Genomic DNA, 22,868 nt, shown 5'->3' with positions numbered 1-22,868 from the left:
TTAAAAAAAAGAAAGAAAGAAAAGACCACTCTGTGAACAGTGTGATCACTTCATCCTTGAAAAAACTTCCCATTCCTTTCTTCATCTTCCCCTCCCACCTTCAAACAATGGGGTGCTAAAGAGCAACGCACAGCAGGATAAGGCTAAAATAAGCATCTCCCAGCAAAATGTCGACCACCGGCAGCTTTTTCTTGTAACTTCCTCCCCGGGTTCTTCTGAGCTGTGACATCAACTTTGCCATCATACAGAGATTGGCGTAATTTCTCCTGTCATAGGGATATGATTTACATGTTTGGTTCTTTGCACAAAATGCTTTCCTGTGGTTAATGCGAGCTAACAGCAGTCATGATGACTTATTTAAGAGCAGATCAAAATATACATCAGAGCTTTCTTTTTCTTTTTTATTTCAAAGCATGACTAGTAATCTAAGAATCCCTCAATAATGCTACAGTTTATAATGCTTTAGCTTCTTCTGAAGTGCTCTTCCTTTGCCTCAACCCCTTTCTAAATCACTCAACACTCTTCCTGATGCAGGTTTTCTTTAGTCTTCATGGCTGTTTACCTCTTCCTCCACTTTGAAACTCAGTGTGGTGGAGAAGGGAAGGCCTGGAAGGCAACTTGACAAGCTTCCTGTGAAAAATTGCTTCACAAGTTAGGGCCAAAGGACACTTCCGGCTTGATGCTGCAATGAGACAGCAGGAGGAGGACAGAGCTCCAACCCCTGGGCTGAATTCTGACCTGTTTGGGACCCCCAGGGATTCAAAGTGACCCCAAAGTGGTGGTGAAATGGGAGAGAAGTCTGTTGATCATGAGGGGATGGGGTTACCCATGTTTGATGCAGGAAACTCCCCAATCAACCAGCGGGCGGAAACAAGCAGCAGAATTAGCTTACTTGCAAAGTGTTGGCAGCCGGCAAAAGAAGAAGTGATAAATCAGCCAATTTAACATCATTGTTACCACTGGGTGAGATACAAAATCTTAATTATTCTGCTCTATGACTATCCCTAGATGGAATAATCCCTTCAGCAGAAAAAAAAAGTGTCTCTTAGCCCCACCACTAAATTGAGCAGCGGTGGATTTGGAGAAGGGGAAAGAGATGCAAAGAGACGCAAAGAAAATAAATTGGACATTAATTAAACACCTAATTATACTTCAAGGAAGGACATTTGATATTACTTTGGCGTTAAACTTAAGAAATTTTCTTCTTAAAATTGTTTTAGCCAAACAATGCTGGGAGTTAAACTGGTATGGCTATCTACAGTGTTGGCAAAAAGGCCAGAACATGACCTTGAATACTCAAACTTGGAATTCTGTTTTGACTTCCCTTTTTTTTCTGAAAACGGACTAAAACATAAATTAACTTTGGAAAGTCTAATACAAACATCGAGTGAATGGGGCTGTCAACTTACATCAGAGACTGGATTCAAATAAACCCTAAGGGTGATCAACTTACTAAAGTGGACTTATTGAAGCAATTATCGATGGAACTGGACCGGCTGCTCTAAGCTACTGGACATCTTTTACTTGAAATACAAGTACTTGGCATCTTGGGACATAATGATACAACAAGAGAAATTTTGGGATGAAACAAAATCTACCCTTCAAGCAATCTTAGAAATTGTGAGATCCCAGAACGAAGAGATGAAATCATTCAAGGAGCAACTAAAGAAGGACTATATTCAACAGGAGGCAGGGAATAATGAACAAGGAAATGTGAGGGTGGAGGATGATGTATGGCAACCAAAAGAAGGGCTGGAGGAAATCAGAGGTAAAAATTTAGGAGATTTAATTCTAACCCTAGAGCCGAGGAGAATTTTAGATGTGTTAAGGGAAGATAAAGGGAGAAAATCAGCGGAATTAATTAAAAATAGCCTGGAAGATCTATTGGAGATAGATCAAGTGCATAAAGATCTATTGGAGATAGATCAAGTGTATATAATGTTTTCTGATGACACAAGGGACGGCAGAATGTTTAGGGAGATAAAAACAAGAATTAGGAAAAGAAAATTAAGAGAGGGAATTACTTAGAAAGATGAAAAAAGGGGAAAATATTTAGGTGGCCCTCAATATTGAAAGCATGTACTGTATATACTTAACTTCTGGAATTATAAAGGGGCATATCTTATATATTTAAAAAGGGCATTAAACTGAAATAAGGGATCATTAATCAGGCAAAGGCATAACACAGTGGTTTTTAAGGTAAATTGAAGTTAGATATAAGGATGGGGCAAAACAAATAGTACTTAACGAATATACATTAGATATTATATTGATATAGACATGATAGAAAATGTGGAGACAAAAATGGCTAAACAATTATATAAAGAAAATCTCTATAAAATGCTTTAGATAACATCTATTATGTGTTAGGAACATATTCAGTTATTATTGGTATAAAATACAAAGTCCATCGGTTAAATCACCTTGAAATTATATAGATTTGGAACCGGAATTACTTTTATTAGGTACGTTTCTAGAGGATTTTGAGAACATTGTATACTCTGAGAGCAATATTACGATAGTAGCCAATACTGTATACTAAAATAATAATAATAATAATAATAATAATAATAATAATAATAATAATAATAATAATAATAATAATAATAATAATAATAATAGTAGTAGTAGTAGTAGTTGTTGTTGTTGTTGTTGTTGTTGTTGTTGTTGTTGTTGTTATTATTATTATTATTATTATTATTATTATTATTATTATTATTATTATTATTATTATTATTATTATTATTATTATTATTATTTATTGTCATTGTAAGTATATACACAGTATACCCATACAACGAAATTCACAGACACCCAGACACATGCACACACATAAAATTCCCCAAACACTCCCCATACTTACACATATGAATGGTTTAAATGTTTTAAAAATGTATAGATTTTGAAGAGACAACTAAGAAGACACCAAGACGCAAAAAACAAATAATTATAAACAACCCATATAACATGATGTTTAACGAGCACAAATTGAATGTAGATAGATTGAAAAACTAATAAAATGTTTAAAAAAAAAAAGTTAGGGCCAAAGGCAGATCCTTCTATTCTCGGCCATATCCCTACAGCATATGAAAGGGAGAAGCCTGCAATGTTGTAGCTGCGAAACAATCCAGGCCTTTCTGATGCATCACAAGAAGGGATGGTTTGCTATCTGGTCCCCACTGGGACCTCATGTGGGCAGCAGGCCATTTCTTGAGATTTGGGGGCAATACTTTGATATTATCTACAGCAGTGGTCCACAGCCTTGGGCCTCTGGATGTTCTTGGACTACAACTCCCAGAAGCCTTCTCCACCACCTCTGCTGGCCAGGATTTCTGGGAGATGAAGTCCAAGAACATCTGGAGGCCCAAGTTTGGGGACCACTGATCTAGAGGGTTCCTGTGGCATAAACGGGGCAGGAACAGACAGGGGTGGAAGAAGGCCAGAATTGCTTCTGGGTCAATTGGTTCTAGTAACATGCATAAGGCACTCCTCTTTTGCTTCAAACTGATCTCTCTCTCTCTCTCTCTCTCTCTCTCTCTCTCTCTCTCTCTCTCTCTCTCTATCTATCTATCTATCTATCTATCTATCTATCTATCTATCTATCTATCTATCTATCTATAGTACTTGCACACCACTTTCTATAGTACTTGCACACCACTTTTTCTTCCAGGTAGCTGGACTCTAGGTGGCTCACAGACCATTAAAACAGTCCCAACATTAAAACAAGATACATAGATCATTAAAAGATTACTAAACATGGAAAAAGTCATCATTTAAAAACAGATCTAAAAGAATACGAGCATTAAAAACACATACCCATAAAAAGGACACAATGGCAGGAGGCTTACTTGTAAAGATGACAGGACAGAGAGAAGAGCCTCCGTGGAAGATCTCAAGATTTGAGGAGAGTTATGCAGTCCTTCAGGTAGTCTAGACCAAAGCTGCACAGAAAAAGCATCCAGCCACCGGTTCTTTCTGTTCTCCATTCCCCATGATCTTGGCTGGTCAATGCACTGGTTGATGCACTCTTTATTTGCTCATTTGCTTGCTTGCTTGCTTTATAAGCCACCTTTCTTCCAATAAGGCGACCCAAGGCGGCTCACAATGTTAAAAGAATTTAAAACATAGTAAGTTAAACATTTTTTAAAAAATAAACTTTAAAGTAATTAAAATACAATTGAATAATTCAAAGCAAGTAAACATTTAAAGCTCTATTAACTTAAAAACTCATATTGCACAAGCACAACTGCATGACTCAATGGGTGAAGAAGGACGTCCAGGGCTTTGTAGAGTTCTCATTTCCATCTGCTTCGAATATCTGCTTTTTTTTTTTTCCGTTATCCAGCAATGCACATCCTGAGATTTCTCTCCCTGCCTGGCAACCCAGGAAATCAGAGCAATTCCCTGAAATTCAAGGCAGCTTCCTGAGACTTGACAACTGCAACGACAGCTAAGTTGTACTGACCAGGTTTCTTCAGGGTTTTCCAACCTCATCTCCTGAAACATTTAAGAACAACAACAACAACAACAACAACAACAACAACAACAACAACAACAACAACAACAACAACAACAACAACAACAACAACAACAACAATCGTCGTCATCATCCCCTCCATGGGCACAGGCTTTGTTGACGAGGAGGGCTTGCATGCTTCAGTGAGGTTGAGAGCTATGCTGAAGGGTCTCCCAAGCCAGACAAGTCTCAGCTGAGAAGCCAGACCAACTGTGTCCTCCAACCATCAATTAAGATGAGAAGAAATAAACAGAAGTCCATACCGAATTGGTCATTGCCCAGGTCAACAAGGACCACATCAGATGCTATAGCCCCAGGGCCTCTGGCAACAAATGGTCTACACGGCTCAGCAGACCCTCTTGAGCCACCAGGGCAGGCTGCTGCAAAGCTACTGGAACAACATAAATGCAAAACTTGGACTCTCACTGAAACAAGAGAAATTGTGAAATGTTATTATGAGGCAAACCCAACAGCCCATGGTTTTCAAAAGGAAGGAAGGAAGGAAGGAAGGAAGGAAGGAAGGAAGGAAGGAAGGAAGGAAGGAAGGAAGGAAGGAAGGAAGGAAGAAAGAAAGAAAGAAAGAAAGAAAGAAAGAATGAATGAATGAATGAATGAATGAATGAATGAATGAATGAATGAATGAATGAATGAATGAATGAATGATGGAAATTTGGAAAAGGAATCAACCACGTAGTGACATAACTAAACAACGATTAATGGACCAGAGAAGGTATATCATCTGGAGTAAAGTGTTTCAGAACTGGAATTGCAAGAACTAGAAAAGGTGGCAAAATCAACACAGGACACTGACCGTAATACGGAAGAAAAATGGAGGGTAGAGGTAGACGCAATAGTGGAAGACAACATATCAACAGAGGAACAACTTATGGAACAACCCAGCAATTATGAGTTGACAGAATGGCAAACATTGCTGAGGGGAAAAATAGTAACCCATATCAGCCAGAACACGGAAAGACAAAGGTTCCCCAATTTGCGCCAATTAGAAAATAAACCAGTAAAAGATCTAATGAATGATGCACATGTTGTCATCAGAACAATCCCAACCAACACACTAAAGGAAACAGACCAACTCATTTATAGCACAGCTACCATAATAACCTTGGGATGTGGTTACAAGCTGGAGAAAAAAAAAACACAGAAAACTCCAGGCACTCCAAAATGGAAAATTTTGGCTAGAAAGAAAAATAAACAAATTACCAAGCTGGAAAAGGCAGGAATGGGCAACTGTGGCCATCCACATCCTTTCTGGCCACAGTTGCCCATTCCTGCCTCATCTATCATAACTAGTAAGCAAGGGATTATGTGTGTTACAGTCCCAAAAAACTCTGGTGGGCCAGCCCTGACCTATGGAAATGCATAGCAGTAGCCACTATTCAACCCAGCTTCTGACTCTGGCTAAAAACATCCAGACAAGAGTTGCCTTGAGCATTCACCCTGCCTTGTTCACAACATTTTATTGGGGACCCCTTCCATTTATAATTCCACCTTTTCTTTCATCTTTTTTTTTCTTACTTCAGAAAATCAATTAACAAAGGAGATAATAGACAGCATGTCTTCCAAGTGGTCATGCTGTGGTCTTGGAAACACCCTAAGTAAAAAATGTTCTCTTAAATAAACTGTATATTCTAGTTCTATTGTTCTATATGTTCTAGTTGTTCAGTGAATTCCTGGGCCTTTCAGACCCCATTTACAGACATAGGGACCTGAAAGTCAGTGACAATAGCAGCCAGCTCTTGGTTTGCCAGGGTGGGCTGGGCCAGGCCAGGCTAAAAGAAGCCGAACAATTGCTGCCAGTCACTTCCAGGGATTAAAGTGGCCCTTTTAGTTCCTCTCTCTGCTCCTCTGCCTTTAATTGAACCCAGACCCCACCAAAATTTAGCATAGGAGACTTTTAGTGGGCATGGTTTTGTGACAGCCAACGTAGAATCTGCCTGTTAGGTAGCTCTAAAAGAAGAACAAAACAAGGAGGGAGAGAGAGAGAGAAAGAAATCTTGTCTTGAAGGAGAATTAATTAAACTTTCCCCTAAACTCAGACTACAAAGTGGGGGGGGGTCTGTCTCCCTTACTTTTCTGTGCCTCACTCCATTTTGCTTGTCTATTGCTGGCTAGATGTTTTCAAGAAACAGAAGCAGCTGCCTTAGGCCAACTCAAACTATTTGACCCTCTAGCCCAAGGGTGAACAAAATCTAGCCACTATCCATGCTGCCTGAAAAATTCTAAGATTTGTCTTCCCAATGGTAACTTGCTTAAATTCTGGATCTGTTGAGATGGGCAAGGCCATAAGAAAGGAACCCCCTACAGAGGAGGGACAGGATCTGTCTTATCCCAGAGTACAGGCCATGTAATAATGGGTTCAAGCTACAGGAAGCCAGATTTAGGCTGAATATCAGGAAAAAAATTCTTGAGTGTTGAGCAATACAACAATGGAACCAACTACCTCAGGAAGTTGGACCACTCATCTGTCAGATCTGCTTTGATTTGGACTCCTGCATGGAGCCAGGGGGGGGGTTGACTCAATGGCCTTATAGGCCCCTTCCATCTCACTTATTCTATGATTCTATGATAGATTGCTCAGATCTGCTTTAAAGCAAGACAACCCTCCCAGTCTAATACAGGAATGAGCCGAAGGTGAGCTGTGGCAACAGGCAAGACATCCACGCAAGTTAAATAATGATTTCAAAGAAACATACAGTGCCAGATACCTGTGAATTACGTGGCAGCATGGAGGGGCTGAATCTGTGCATGTTGAGAAAGGTGGCTACTACATCCCGGGTCGGCAGGAGTACATAAAAGAAGCCAGCATTGGGATGTAGTGGTGCGCTCAATCGTTCAAAAGCCTTATAGCACCAATGCAGAAAACCCCACTCCTGATGTCCTCCATTAATACAGATAAAAAAATAGAGACACATGGCAAACAATATTAACCCCATCACCAATCAAGCTTAAAAGCTTTTCCTCCAGAAGAAACGTCGGGAGATTGCTGTTAAATAATCGCCACACGGATTCAGAGCTCCTGAGGGCAAGAGGAAAATCGTTAGGCAGGAGCAAAAAGCTCGCTGGCAAAAGGCGAAGCGGGGAGGGGGGGGAATGCTCAGCTGTGACATTCCATTGTGGTACCTTTAAAAACAAAAAACCTTTCCCTGGATCTCTGTGGGAGAGACAAGGAGAAGGTGAAAGCTATACATTGGACTTATTCCTCAGAAGGCCTTATGTGTCGATAAAATAATTGTAGACCCGTGTTCTCATATTTGGTGGGAAATCTGGAGCACCTCTGAAACCAAAGAAAAAAGCTGGTTTAAAAAGAAGTAGTAAAGCCAACAAGAGCTGTTTGACTGACCCAGCCTCCAGCCCCCTTGTTAAAAAGTATTTTGATAACACTTAGGAAAAGTCAGGATTTCTGGGTCTCTAGTTTTTAGGGTGGGAATAAAAGGTTGCCTGGCAACATGGTAGAGAAGGAGCAATAAAAGGCAGCAGCCACGAATGCAAGGCCTTTTCCACCCTAGAAGCCATTTTAGCAGTAGGAGCTTAATGTGCAATTTCTACGAGGGGTATGAAGAGTTTAGGAAGCTTGTACAAAAACAGCATCCTTTGATCTGGAAAGCTTCCTCCTCTGTTCTTGGTGCATGGGGACTCTCAGCCGTTACTCAGTAGTGAGGGAAATGCACTTTACACTTCTTCAAGAACCCTTTCATCTATATTTAATCTTTTTAATATGTTGTAGTATGAAGCTATGCTGTGGGGAGTCTATACCTGTGGGACAAAGCCCGGTTTAATTTTCAGCCCTATCATTAATCAGTGTAAGGCAACCACCTCAGGTGGTGAAAATAGCAGCAGCCCACTATCATCGCTGTTCTTCTTGAGCAGCCCCTAGCTGTCCCCTCTGTTGGAGGACTGGATGACACAGCCTGGTCTGCACCTCAAGGATGATGCAAGCTCTCTCACCATCTGAGGCAGAACGCAAAGCGCGCGCACACACACATGCAAACACATGCATGCGCGCGCACACACACAAACATCAATGACACCCCCACTCAGGGACAATGAGGGTGCAGACGCAGCAGCAGCCATGACTCCCCTCAATTAATTCAGACAATAATCAACATGTGGTAGCTTTTACCAGTTAGATTACAATGGCTGCGAGCAACCATGTTGCCACTTTTTTAAAAAAGTACACAACTATATTAAAATGTCCAGACCCCAGGCAAGGTGTACAGTCACCATGAAATCACCCTTTGGTCATCTGAGATTAAAAAAAAAAAACACAGAAGGAACATTCCGGTTCCAAGACTTGACCGAATCTCTTCCAAATGCATCACCACCTCAATTTCTTTGAAAATGTATCTTTCAGTCCTAATTCCCAGAGTGACCCATTTGTCCAGGCTACCACTCTGAACACAACTGTTGTGTTGTGGCTGACCTTGCGAGCTGAGCAAGGTCAGATCTGGTTAATACATGGATGGGACAGCACCAGAAATATCAGGCTCTCTCGTTAAATCTAGAGCAAGATTATGCTTGAAATCCTGGAGAGCCAGGCAGAGTTGGTAATACTGTCTGAAAGGACCGATGGTATGAGGCCAAATAAAAGGCAGCTTCCCCTTACTTCAGTCCCAAGAAGGTAGTATAAAACATGAAGAAGAAAGCAAAGCCAGAGTATAAAGACAGGCAACATCTGTATTAAGACCAACTAAAATCCTATTAAAAAGGGACCAGCAGGACTCTTCAACAGGCTAAATGAGCAAGTCGGTGCTAGGTGTGTGAGGTAGCAGATTACATAGGGGATGAAGGAAGAACATTACATCTCCACTGCTAAAAACTCAAAGCTGCTTGAATTTGAAAGATCTGCCTCTTGCCCTAGGCAAAACATTAAAGTTCCTGAACGGTTTCTTGAGATGTAGTCTTCAATCGCTACATCATTCATTACTCTCTTTAGTGGGTCATAGGATTGCAGAATTTCTAAACGCACAGAATCGTAGAATTGGAAGAGACCCAAGGGCCATTTAATCCAACCCAGTGCCAGAACAGGAAACCACAGATAAAGCATCCCAACCTTTAATTAAAAACCACGAAGCTGCCACTTTCCATGGTAGTCTGTTCCCTGGCTTGAAACATTTTTAATGGCATTTCTGACTTTCTCATCTTGCACCTCAGGGTTTCCAGCTGGATCAAGTTCTGACTTTGCATCTCCATCTTCAAAACCCTGCAGATCGTCTGTCTCCACTCACCTTGACAAGAAGACTTGGAAGTTTTCATACTGTCTGATATACAGGGTAGGTGGGCACCTCCTCATCTTGAAAATGGGTCTAGAAAGGAGGATCTGAGAATATGGGCTGGTATTTCACTGCTGGGTGGTGTACAGGAGAGACCTTGAGACTTAAGTAAAGCTCTGTAGGCAATCTGATCTCCTTGCTCATCTCAGGGCAAAAAGAGGGATAAAATCTAGGCAGAATTTCCTCCCTTATCAACTCCAGCTCAAATAAGTAAAAACAATCCGTTCCAGCCCAGAGCTGTTTCAGTGCAATGAGCAGTGCAGAGCAGTCAGTATTTTAGGGGTCCTGCAGTGATCCTTAAATATTCATTCATGCTAATTAAGCTAAATATAAGAAATTGGAATATGAAGACAGAAAAAAAGCTTGAAAATATATCTGCCACTTATAACCACCAGAGAGTGACTCATTAGTCCACCATACCACTGTGAACTTAAATGTTCTTGCCTGGCTTTGTATGTGAGATACCAAGGCATACGAGGGACCTCCAGTTAGGTCTAGGAAAGGATCCAGGGAGAGCCACTGCCACTCAGATTTGGCAATACTGGGCTAGGTGGACTAATGGCAGCTTCAGGTGTTCTTCAAACCCCAAAAGACTAACATAAAAACACAGAGGACAAAACAAAACACAGGTTCACAGACAGGCATCACCTTTATTAGAACCACCCAAAATTTCATAATGAAAACTGCATGTTTTATAAAAAACAGTTGTGTGATTTATGCAGTTTGCACAAAAATCATTCCTGCAAATACGAGAACTTTCATCAATTGTGTCAGAACATACTTCATTGTCTTTCAAGTGAAGGTAAAATGTGGTTTCTCCTCTCCATGCGTGGGAACAAGACAAGTAAGGATTTGCATGCCTATACAGAACAAAAAAAATCGTACACTCGTCCCATGCTCTTCATTGCTTTCCTCTCCTTTTGCCTCCCTTGGTTTGTTTTTTAGTTTACAAACACGTTGATGCTCTTCTGTAGCTTAGCTGTCAGAGGATTCCATCATCTGAGAATGCATTTTAGGAGGGCAACTGGTGAGAGCAGGCGCAGGACAAGCACACCATATTCAGGACCATGGACAGCACTACAGGTATAAAGCTGGTTCTTAGGTTTGGTTTCAGAACCATGGAAAGCAGCCTGGTAAAGAATACACACAAATTGTTGGGCTGGGCTGGAGCAACTAACAGGCTTTTATATCCAGATCAGGGGAGTCTTTCTAAAACTCCACCACCTCCAATGCTGTATCTGACACTCAAAAGGCCAGTACTCTTTCCTGTATTGCTTTTCTAGGGAGGTTAATGTGAAGACTGGAGGATCAAGGAGCTGATTAAAGAATACTTCCAAAGTCTTCTTTTTTACTCACTAAAGGAGACTGTGGTCTGCTCGTCCCAGCCAGATGATAGAAGCATCTCCTGCTGATTGTGTGAACAAGATGGAGAATCTGAGGTAGGTGCCGCCCCCTTCAGAAAGATCAGAGACTAGTCCTGATACTTTATCCTGATCTGCTGTTTCTAGAGATCTTAGTCTCTGAAAGCTTTCATTCCTACACTATGACACTTTTGGCAGTTAGCACTCTCTCTGTTTAGTGTAATGTGCATAGACAGTTCACCATAATCTTCGACATCAGCACTACCCTCACTTAAGTTCAAAAGGGGGGTTTAGCCAAGTTCTGCATCTCTCATTCCTTCTTCCAGCCAACACCACCTCATTCTGGATTTGGTTTGTCAGTGGGCAACTCTGCTGATTATCATTTTGCATTCAGTTGATTTTCACTACGTAGTGATACAGGCAAATGCCTTCTGCATCATCTGTGTCAAGTCTCTGTCTGCATAGCTAAGCAGAAAGAGGCAATACTAATTCAGGTATGAAAGGGTGGGATTTTATCTCTAGATAGCAGCTGCAAACAACTGGAAAAGACTGCAACAATTGCCCCATAGCCTAGTTCTGGAAGCACCTAATCTCTCTGATAGCGAGGAGCTATGGAAAACCCAGCAAATTTGAGTAGCTGAATGCAACTGGAGGAAAATCATGGTTCATCTTTACACAATCCTGGGGTCAAGCTTGTGTTTTTTTGTTATTGTTGTTTGCTGATTTCTGCTTAACTCCAAACTCTTTACCATTAAAGTACAAAGAAAGAAAGAAAGAAAGAAAGAAAGAAAGAAAGAAAGAAAGAAAGAAAGAAAGAAAGAAAGAAAGAAAGAAAGAAAGAAAGAAAGAAAGAAAGAAATGCCCTGCAATCTCTCTGATGATCATGGGAACTGCAAATTTGCTTACACTGAATGTGTTTGAATGCACAGCATCCTTTCATGATACCAATTGCAAGGTAAGAACACATGGACATTTCAAAAGAATGCATCCGTCTGCCTGCCTGCCTTTGAGCAAACCAAATGTCTCAGCAAAATGCCCTGGACCCAACGGACCTTTATTTATTCCCTCCCCCCACCTCTTCTTTTTCAGGCGATGTTTACAGTGCAGAGGGCAAACGGCTTGTTATAATCGGATTCCACTCAGCTGCCAGCCTACGGGACCAAGTGACAACCTGCTCCAACACCCCACATTCCTAAGCAGCTGGCTGGAGTCAGGGGAGAGAGAAGGTCACGGGCCTTAATTGGAAAAAAAATCAGGTGGATTTTTCACTGTGCCTCACTGGAGATAATGGCCATAGGTTTCACCAACAGGGAACTCAGAGGGTGCCTCCACTTCCTTATGCCTATATGCTAAATCGAAGACAGGAGGGCCTGGTGTGCTCTGGTCCATGGGATCACGAAGAGCTGGATACAACTAAACGACTAAACAACAAATATGCTAAATCAGGATATCAAACTAGAAATGCAGAGATTGTGGCTAAAAAACCCCAAAAGAGGCAATGATAGTCTTGTGACACTGAAAGATATAGACCTCTACAATTCATTGTATTGAAATGTGCATCTTAGCAGTCCCAAGTGCTTCACTCAATAGCTCTCTGGGACATTACTGGTAAACTAATAAAGTTCCTCCTACCGGTGTACTTTTCAGATCTACCAAGCTCCCCACATTATGACCAGAGCATGGGGGCGGGGGGGAGAGAGACACTCAAATATGCAGAGGTCTCAAGCTGTTTGAGATTTAAAGGCTAATAAGTGAGAGGCAGCATGGGGTAACGGATGGAGTTTCAGGCTAGGATTCAGAAGACCAAGCTTCAAATCCGTGTTCCATCATGGGAACACGCAGGGGATTGGCAATGTGAAATCACACCTCAAACATCTAAGGTACCACAACAACCCAATTAGGATTCAACTGTAAGGTAGAAGTGGCTTGATGGCAAATAACAAGCTTAAGAAAAATATGTTAAAAAAACACAAAAATTCAGAGCTTGGAAACATTTTGGACTTTAACTCCTGGAGTTGCTGAAAATAGCCACATTATATTGATGGCCCTGATCCCATTTCAGGCGGGAAGCTCATTCAACGACCTTGGGAGCAGCTAGCCTGTATTTCAACCCTAACATGACTCACAACTGCTGCAAATGTCAGAATTGTGAGGCTACAGAAATCAGCCTGAAAAATGACAACATTTGGAAACCACTGGGAGGACATCACTTTTCTGACTGTAAGTCAGAAGCAACGTGAAGGCACATTATGACCACTTTAACAAAACAATGCTGGGACTTACTGTGCTGTTCTCATGTAGAAGAATTTCAGAGAGACACTCTTGAGTGAACTAACTGAAAAGCAACTAATAAAATAACCGTTTCATCCCATTAATTTGGGCATGGATAAAGACAATAGTTTCCTGATAACTAAGGGTGTAAATTTATCTTAGATTGTGTTTTCACCACTTGCCAGTTATAAATGGTTACTTACTCTGTTTGTTGTATATTTATCTAAGCTTTTATTGAATTCAGAAGTGTTTGCTTTTTGCATTTCATTGCCACTAGACTCCAGTGTTTTCAGTATTGCCGGTTTTTCTTTCCACCCACGTAGATCAAGATAGGATGTGTGCGTTTGAAGAAATTGATGCTAATCCATGGTAGTTTGTGCTGTAATGAATTTAGTGCTGCTCAAGATGTCACCAGCAAGAGATCTTAATTGGGGAGCTTAGCAAGACAGAATTTGGACCTCTGCTCTATCTAAGAAGCTCACATATAAACAGCAAACAGCCAAGGGAACGGACCATGAACACAATTTCATTGATGTTTGCTACTCCTTTATTCTGCATGTGAATGAAAATAATTCATAATGGCATACCCAACTGGCACACAATGTTATCTGTTTATGGAAATTGTTTTGTACTACAAATGCAAATACATTTTTTTAAAAAATACATTTTTTTCCTAGTCTTTCAGCTACCACTAGATTTTTCAGTGCTTCCATTTCAAAGGGTTGCTGTAAGGGTGAAATGTCATACATATACCACACTGAACTCCTCAGTAGAAGACAAAAAAGCTGTGATCACAAAGATCTACGATTTCACTGGAACAGATAGCTCCTTCACTAGTGTAAATCACCAGTATTTCCCACCTTCATTGTGTTCATAACTGTTCTGGCCAATTCATCAGGCAGCTAAAGTTAAAATCACCTGACTGATTCACTTTCCCTTATGGTACTGACAGACCTGGTTATAAAGTGATTCTAGTTGGGTAAAGCATTAAGCATTTTGTGAAACTAGCCATAACTATGCTTCACAAGTGTTACTACGAAGACATCTAAGAGCTGGTTCACTACGTACTGTATGTGCTTATTATTTTTCCAAATGTTTCTAGTTTGAAGACATGGGATGCAGACATCTTTCTAAAGCAAAACAGGTCTTAATATCATCAGTGCCTCCATGGGAACGTGCATGGGGACCCCAGTTATGCCACCCTGAGTTTCATGGTGAAAGAGAAGTGGGGTAACGAATAAAATGAATTTTTAAAAAGACATGACAACGTGTGAAAAAAAAAGATGAAAAAAATTCTGATGCTGGGTGAAAACAATAGACATTGAAATTTGTTATCCAGTTTCTTGTTTACACCTGCTGATGTCTCATTGATAAAATGTATACAGACCCTGATGTTAGGAAAGTGTGAAGGCAAGAGGAGAAGGGGACGACAGAGGATGAAATGGTTGGACAGTGTCATCAAAGCAACCAACATGAATTTGACCCAACTCCAGGAGGCCATGGAGGACAGGAGGGTCTGGCATGCTCTGGTCCATGGGGTCATGAAGAGTTGGGCATGACTAAACGAATAAACAACATACAGATCAAGAGTGCAGCACCATAACAGGCTATCTTGTACTGAGTCAGTGATAGACCCATTGAGCTCTATCTGCTAGCTCTGACTCACAGCTGCTCTCAAAGGATTTCAGGAAGCCAACATTATCTCATGATGGCCAGGGATTCAACCTATCATCCTCTGTATGTAAAGTGTTTGTTCTGCCACTTCGCTACAGTTCAACACATGGAACATATGTATCAAGAACCAGCCCTGAACCTTCCTTGATCTGATACTGCAGAATTTCAGATCCCATCATTAAAATCTCCAGAGAAGTGGTAGCCCCATCAAAAATGGGTCCCTAGAACCCAGAAAATTCACAGAGTCATTTTTGCATACAGTTTCCTTTTAGAAAAGGCTCACCACCTTGTAGAATCTTGATGCATCTGGAGTGGCAATTGAAAATATGAAACCTAAAGATTTTCCAGTAAACATTGACCGTGTTTCTATGCACTAGTGAGCTGTGGATGGGCTTTGTACACAGGGTATACATCATGAGCCTGTTAGAACCCACGCTGCAGTCTCTAGCCAGCATAAATTGGCATAACTCTCCTGGTGACAGCAGAGTTGAGCTTCCTCAATTCCGGCTTCAGAATCAAGCCTTCCTTTGTTTATGCGGCTGATGTCCTTGGAAGGAATCACATTTAGCAGTTTATTACTGGCCAGAACATAACTCCAGAATTCTTTTGTTTGTGGAAGGTTTATAAATCCCCCGTCTTCACTTATACCACCTTCTCTAGGCCTGTTATTTATGCGAACTTCAATACCTACTTGATTATCATCTAAGCACAACACAGCTTTAAGACACTGTGAGCTTCCAAAACATGCTGGAAAAGACACCAGCCATTGACAGATGGCCAGGAAAACACAGGAGGGGAAAAGCTATCCCCTTGCTGGCATTTTAGGCAGCTCCATATTGGTGATGAACAGTAGCTTTAAGGGACACAGAATTCAACTGGCAAACAAACATTCAGAAACTGTAGGTCTGATCTACCTCAGTCACACTTCTTCCGTTTGATACCAGTGGGATATAAAAGGGACAGAGCGCTAATCTGTTTGTTTGCATATTTATTCTTCCTTTTTTTTAACGTATGGCTTCAGATTTTCTTCCAAAATAGAGATGCAAGACGGCTGACACTCAAAGCAGGAAACCTACTTGGACATTGTACAGTAGCTCAACAATAAAGGAGCATTTGAGAATTGGAGGCCCAATATTTGCCCACAGCAGCCCTCTCTAGCCAGGATAACAGCAAGGCTATAGGCACACCCCTGCTATTAAAGATGTGCTCATATACTCTGGTACCTCGGAGTTCCTGGGCAAAGCAGTAAGTCAAGGATGGGCGACATTTGGCCTAAAGTCACAAGCAGGCCTTCCTCGACTCACATTGTAGCTCCAACATCAGCACAGCACCTATTGTTTAGTGCTTCAAAATGGTCAATTGTGCCTTTATAAGGAGCACCACCAGCCATTTGAGGCAAGAAAAACAGATGAAAGTAGTGGGGAAACAAAGGAGAGTTGCCATCTAGTAGACCTCCTTACCAATGCAAAGGTTCACTTCTCAAATAGTTCCGATAGCTGGCCATACAGCACTTAGGAACCTCTTGCAGAGGCAATGCCACCTCCCTCTAGGGAAATCCATTGTGTACAAAGGATTCCATCCAAAGCTGGCTTTCTCCTGCCACTGTGGCACTGTTAAAATAGTCACATGTGGCCTCCACTGGGAGAGCCGGGTTTAAACCGCCATTGAAACTCAGGAGGGTGAGGTGGTGCAATGGTAGATAACTCCTCCAGTATCACACATGTTCTTAGGAACCCTATAAGACAGAAGCAACTTAACAACAAAAATGGTTCGTCTCACCCCTTCTCCATTTATGGTGGTAACCCTATGAATGAGAGCTCTCCAAAATGTCCTTTCTTCAACTGCCCTACTCAGCGTTTGTAAACTCAAGCCTGCGATTCCCTTATGGAGGCAATTTTGGGTCTTCTATTCCTGCTGCCTTCCACCTTTTCCAGCATTATTGTCTTTTCCAGAGAATTTTGCCTTCTCGTGATGTGCCTAGCCTCAGTTTCATCATTTTTGCCTCCAGAAATAGTTCAGGCTTGATTTGATCTAGGACTCACTTGTTCATCTTCCAGGGTACCTACAAAGCCCTCCTCCAGCACCATATATCAAATGAATTAATCTTTTTCCTGACAAGTTTTCTTTACTGCTCAGCCTTCACACCCATACATAGTGATGGGGAATACGATGTAAATGATGTTGGTCTTGGTCTCCAGTGACACATCCTTACATTTGATTATCTTTTCTAATTCCTTCATTACTGCCCTTCCAGGTCTCAGTCTTCTTTTGATTTCTCCATTTGGATTGATGATTGAACCAACGTATACAAAATATTTCACTATTTTAATCTCTTTATTTTCATTAAAGTTGTATAGTTCTTCTATAGTGATGGTTTTTCCCTTCTCAATGTTCAGCTGAAGTACTGATTTGGCACTTTCCTCTTTGTTGTATCCTATAAAGCATAGATTGATCTTCTGAAATTCTTTGGTACGCTCCAGTAAGCAGCAGATATTTGCAATATGACCTCAAGTGCCTCTTCGTTTTCAGAATCCAGCTTGAACATTTCTTAACGGATATAAGGTAAAAGTCTTTGTTGCAACACCTTTAGCATTACTTTGCTCGCATGGGAAATTAAATCAATGGTCTTACAGTTACTGCACTCTTTGACATCTCCTTTCTTGGGGTTCGGAATGGATATCAAACATTTTATGGCCCATAAAATGTTGATCCAGGCCAGAACTAAAACACAGTATCTTAATGCAACTAACACTGCCTAATTTTCTCTGGGACTGCTGTGAGGATTAGGTGAAGAGGTCTTCAACTGTTTGCTGACCCGGCCACCACCTATAATCTTAAATCCCTCCCCCATCCCACCCAAAATACATGTCCATAAATTGTGATAATGGATATCATTTGGCTGCGTAAATAGTCAGCACTAAACTATTTTATACTCACGATGTGACATCCAAGATTTTTGCACTGCAGCAGTAAACCAATGACAGGTCCTGTCATCTGCCGTTTTGCTAAATTCTATGGCAAGTCATCTATCAGATACTGTCAAATCCAAAGGCAGTATAAGACAGCATCTGATAGATGACTTGCAATAGAATTTAGCCCACAGTAAAGCATCTTTGTTCATTCCAAGCAAAGAAAAACTGTGAAGTTGTAATTTTTTATAGCAAACTTTGGTTTTTTGTTTATTTATTTATTTATTTAGGCCTTTGAGGTCAAATATTAAATGCTGAAAACACTGCAAAATTTTAGATGGCTTATAGAATCTTATTTCAGTTCTTCCGTAGCTTTTCCAGAAGCTTCCATCTTCCAGCCGAGACTCACCTTCATTCTGACCTAATGGTTTGTTAACTCTGCTCCTTTTCTACTACCTGTCATTCTTGCCCTCACAGCTGACCAGAATTGGGTAGACATTAGGACTGCAGGCCCTATTTTGCTTTTTACTAGAATGTGGAAGTCTGTCAACCGGAGCAAGATGTAATGTGATGGCTCAAGGTGGGGGGAATCAGATGGTCTATTCCACGCCATCAGCTCTACATTAGCATACATCTGAGTCACCAGGGACCAAGGAATCCCTGAGGCAACTGAAGCCGTCCAGCAGGACTGAAGCTGGCCAAGAAACCAAATAGTACTCCAGACGAGGAAGACTGAAGGGGAGACATACTCATTTAGCACAAGCCAGCTATACTCAAAATTTCTGCCCCTCTCCCCATCTCATCATGCAAGTTTATTTGCCCTCATTAAATGACAGGCAGGGGACCTCCAATATGCAGGCCTAATCCAACCCACAAAGGCTATCCATCCCCTTCTGTCCTCTAAGAACCAACTGCGGTCACTTTTAACAGTTAATGCACCGGGATTAAAACAGAAACCATGGAGAGTACCTGGAAATTAACCAGAATTCTGTCAGTAGACCCCAATCTGCCTCTTGTCTGGCCTTCATGTACAATCCAGCTACAACAGACAAGGTACAGAGGCCAGGAAATACTGGTTTTTTATTTTTGTCTGGTTTATGTATTTGGGGGTGGGTGGATGATAACTTCCAGAATCTCACAGCCCAAATGGCTAGTGGCCATGCTAGGCTGTGGAACCTCAAGAGTAATGTTTCCCCTCTCAGTCAAAATCCCCACGCTTCCTATGTACTTCTTAGGCTCCCCTACCTCACATGGACCATCATTTCACATCTGACTGGTAAACCTCAGCATTCCAGTAAAACAAATGAAATGGAGACCTGAACTCCTGGTCTACATGGGGGTGAGAAACACAGGGGCAAGGAAACTAACCCTTCCATGCTTTACACCCTCCTCTAAAGTGAGAAGCTTTACAATGACAGGATTGTGACTTGCAGCTTGACATGATTTTGTCTTTCCAGGCTCTGATGCTGGACACATCATTAGCTCCAAGAGAGAGTGGAGCTCTCAGAAGAAAGCATGCTTTTTCAATGCCGGAGTTAATGCTCAGAGAATAAGTCTTGGTCCAGAGCCACTCATCTTGGTTTCAGAAGCTTTTGGTTCTGCCGCAGTGGTTGGCCCCAGTGTATACTCTATTTATGCCTTTGGTTCCTTAGTTTCTGACATGGAATTTAGTGATAGGCTCCAGAGATATGACACAAGTGTAGTGGCAAAGCCTAAATATTTGACACAAAAGGTCGAAATGTTACCTGAAATCTTCATTTAAAACAAGACAGGCAACATAAAATAGGAAAGACCCATCTCTGCGCAGGGCGTTGAAGACTCACTGGCAGTCAATATTGACAGTTTGTTGCGGATTTTTCAGGCTCTTTGTCTGTGTTCTGAAGGCTAGGAAGAACAACCTTCAGAACACGGCCAAAGAGTTCGAAAAACCCACAACAACCATTAGATCCCGGCCATGAAAGCCTTCACGAATACAATATTGATAGTACTGAATTAGACCTTAAAAAAAACCCATCAAAGCTGTCCTTGAGTTCCTACATATATCAAGCACATATGGCCTTGGAAGCAAGGGCTCCTTTGGAACGGAGGGGTTGGTTTCCTTCAGCTTGCTTTCCCAGAAAGCCATAAAACCTTTCTTTTGTCATCTGACTCCACGGAGTTCACCCAGCTTGCTGACAGAACTACACACCAGCACTGTAACTAAATGACAAGGATAATGCCACTCCATTTGTAAGGCTACTATAGCTATGTGGATGTCACCTCATGAAAGGAATGTTGTGCGGTTCAAATGTTGCCTTGTGTTCTATTGTGGAGGTGACAACAATGGTGGGTGGGAGAGGAGTGCACTTTCCACTAAAGGCCAGTGGCTTATAGCATCCCTTTCTTAAAAAGCAAATCTTTGAAGATGGAGAATAAATCGTTACTTTTACGAATTGCAATTATAGCAGTAACACACCACTTTCTGGTGCCTTGGAATGACAAGAGATGATGATTACTTTTTTAAAAGCAACTTTCTAAGCTCTGGGTGAAACACACTAATGTGTCTACAAAATCTGGTGGTGAAGAGCAGAGTAGAAAGGTCTGTAGAAGCGGTATTGCTTCTCTGAGCACTAATCAACCAGGGCTGCCCCTACCAGCAGGTAGAGTGAGGTAGCTGCTCAGAAAACATATGTTGAGGAGGAAAGAAGCAATATTACACCAGTTTTCTTGAGCAATCTGGCCATTCTTCCCTCTCAGGAAAATTGGGAAGGAGGCGCCATCTTGTCCTTCCCTCATCTCATGCAACAAAATGTCTGAGGCCAGTTCTCCTACTTTAACATTTCGAACCATTCAGACATTTCAAACACTGTGGTTGGTTAAAAATGACAACGACAATGACAAACAGCAGCTACAGACACACATCTATTTCAGTTGATAAGCAGACCCACATAAGGCATACTTAACCAAACACTTATTATCCATTTTTATTCAATTATCGCCTTTAATACTAAAATGCAATTGATTCTTGAAGCAGAGAAAATAAAGATCACATCAAAGTGGGGAAAACAATTTGCATTAATTTTGTTTTTTGTTTTTTTTTTAAGAAATCAAAGAAGAAACAACGTGGCAAGTACACCATTTTTTTTTAAACAGAGTTGTAATAATTTAATAAAGCTGCTTTATCATTTTCATAAAATAGACAGCATGGTGATTCTTTTATTTTTTTTAACCCCCCATTTTCCCCGTTTACAATGATTCAATCACTGTGAAAATGTACATAACATACATATCAGCATATACAACGAGTTTTGCTCTTCGTATGATTGGCAACAGAGACACTGTGAGGAAGCCAAGCGTACTGAAGTCCCATGGAAACCTCTCCTCCATTAGGCACGCAAGCACAGTGTCAAGGGCATCATAATGCGTCTCTTTTATTCCTTTGCTGTTGGATTTCAAACATTTCTGCAACTTTAGACCTTAACATTCGATTAGCGCCAGGTGGCATGTGTTGCTAAAAACGCAAGTGAGCCCCGGGTCAGCTGTTTTTGTCACAGAGATCACAAGATCCCAGCTTGAATCAGCTGAACATCAGCTGATGCCAGGAACAAATCTGTTCTCAACAATGTCACGGTGAAAGTTTTGTGGGGCTCCTCTGCTAAAGTTAACACAACGTCTACATTGGGTCAACAATTACCCAAACACTGCAGATGCAGCTGTACCAACATGACCTCAAGTCTCACCCCCACTGATCAACCAATCAAGTTTTCATTTGCAGTTAGTTTTCATTTTCTCTTTTTAAAAAAAGGGGGGAGGAGAGAAAATCCTCTCTAAGACTAATTTTGACAAATTAACTGGATGTGTTCTCTGTACAATGCGTGTGTGATCACAGGCCACCTCAGCTTCATAATAAAACAGGGAAAATGGCAACAGTCTTATCTTGATATATAGTAAAATTCTCATGTTCATTCCAGCCATAAATCATTTTTTAACAACTCTTCTTCTTTTACTACCTTTATAAACTTCATTCTAACAGCAAAAAAATGATTTTCCTGGCAAAATGAGGGCTGAAAAGATTCATTAAAGGGACTGTCCACAAGTTGCTGTATCGAACGAAGATGGGTTTTGTTCTACTGGTGTATCATCATCATCATTCAAAAAGAAGCAACCCACAAATTCACTCCTCTTATGGCATCTTTGAAGCTAAATAGTCAGAGAACCGGCTGCTGATTAAATTATTTATAATTGTGCATAAAAAGCACTACCGGAAATCACATCCTTATTCTACCTGATAGGAAAAAGGCCAAGCTCCGCATCAGACCAGGCTGTACAGATGCAACCTGTATGCAGTGCAAGGTTGACGGCAGGAAACATTCCTGCAAGGTGAGGAGGAAAAGAGATCATTTTCCCAAATTGAGATTATGAAGGAATTGTGTGCTGTTGGAGAAAAAGCTCGGCCCTCTTTTAAAAGCAAGGACAGATGGCTCCAACCACGGTGGTGAAACCAGACATAAAACACTTCTGCAGCTAACAAAAGGTAAAGCGACTATTTATTTGCCAGACATAGACAGCAGCAGATTTGTGGTTTGCTGCCAAATTTCAGCCACCACCAAGGCTTGGAAGGAGTTACAGTGGTGACTCACAAGACGATTGTTTTTTGCGATCGCTGTGGCGCTTCACAAGACGATATTTTCTACGTACGATTTTCGCAAGACGACGATTTTTCCCCATTGGAACGCATTAAATAGATTTCAGTGCATTCCAATGGGGAACCGCGTTCCGCAAGACGATGTTTTCTATGGACGATTTTCACAAGACGATGTTTTTTCCATTGGAACGCATTAAATAGATTTAAATGCATTCCAATGGGGAA

At 41.2% G+C, this 22,868-nt stretch overlaps 2 long non-coding RNA genes across 2 annotated transcripts in view; both read left to right on the top strand.

Moving 5' to 3' along the window:
- LOC144584457 (uncharacterized) overlaps positions 1-22,868 on the top strand; it is an 855,455-nt gene that overhangs the window by 828,887 nt on the left and 3,700 nt on the right. The window lies entirely within an intron of this gene.
- Positions 3,429-22,022, top strand: LOC144584456 (uncharacterized). Its single transcript, XR_013538719.1, has 2 exons — positions 3,429-12,120; positions 12,255-22,022. It is a non-coding gene; the product is annotated as an uncharacterized LOC144584456 (long non-coding RNA).

This window comes from Pogona vitticeps, chromosome 11, assembly GCF_051106095.1.
Source record: "Pogona vitticeps strain Pit_001003342236 chromosome 11, PviZW2.1, whole genome shotgun sequence".
Classification (NCBI taxonomy): Eukaryota; Metazoa; Chordata; class Lepidosauria; order Squamata; family Agamidae; genus Pogona; species Pogona vitticeps.
The sequence above is the reverse complement of the archived record's forward strand: the minus strand, read 5'-3'. Positions and strand labels throughout refer to the sequence as shown.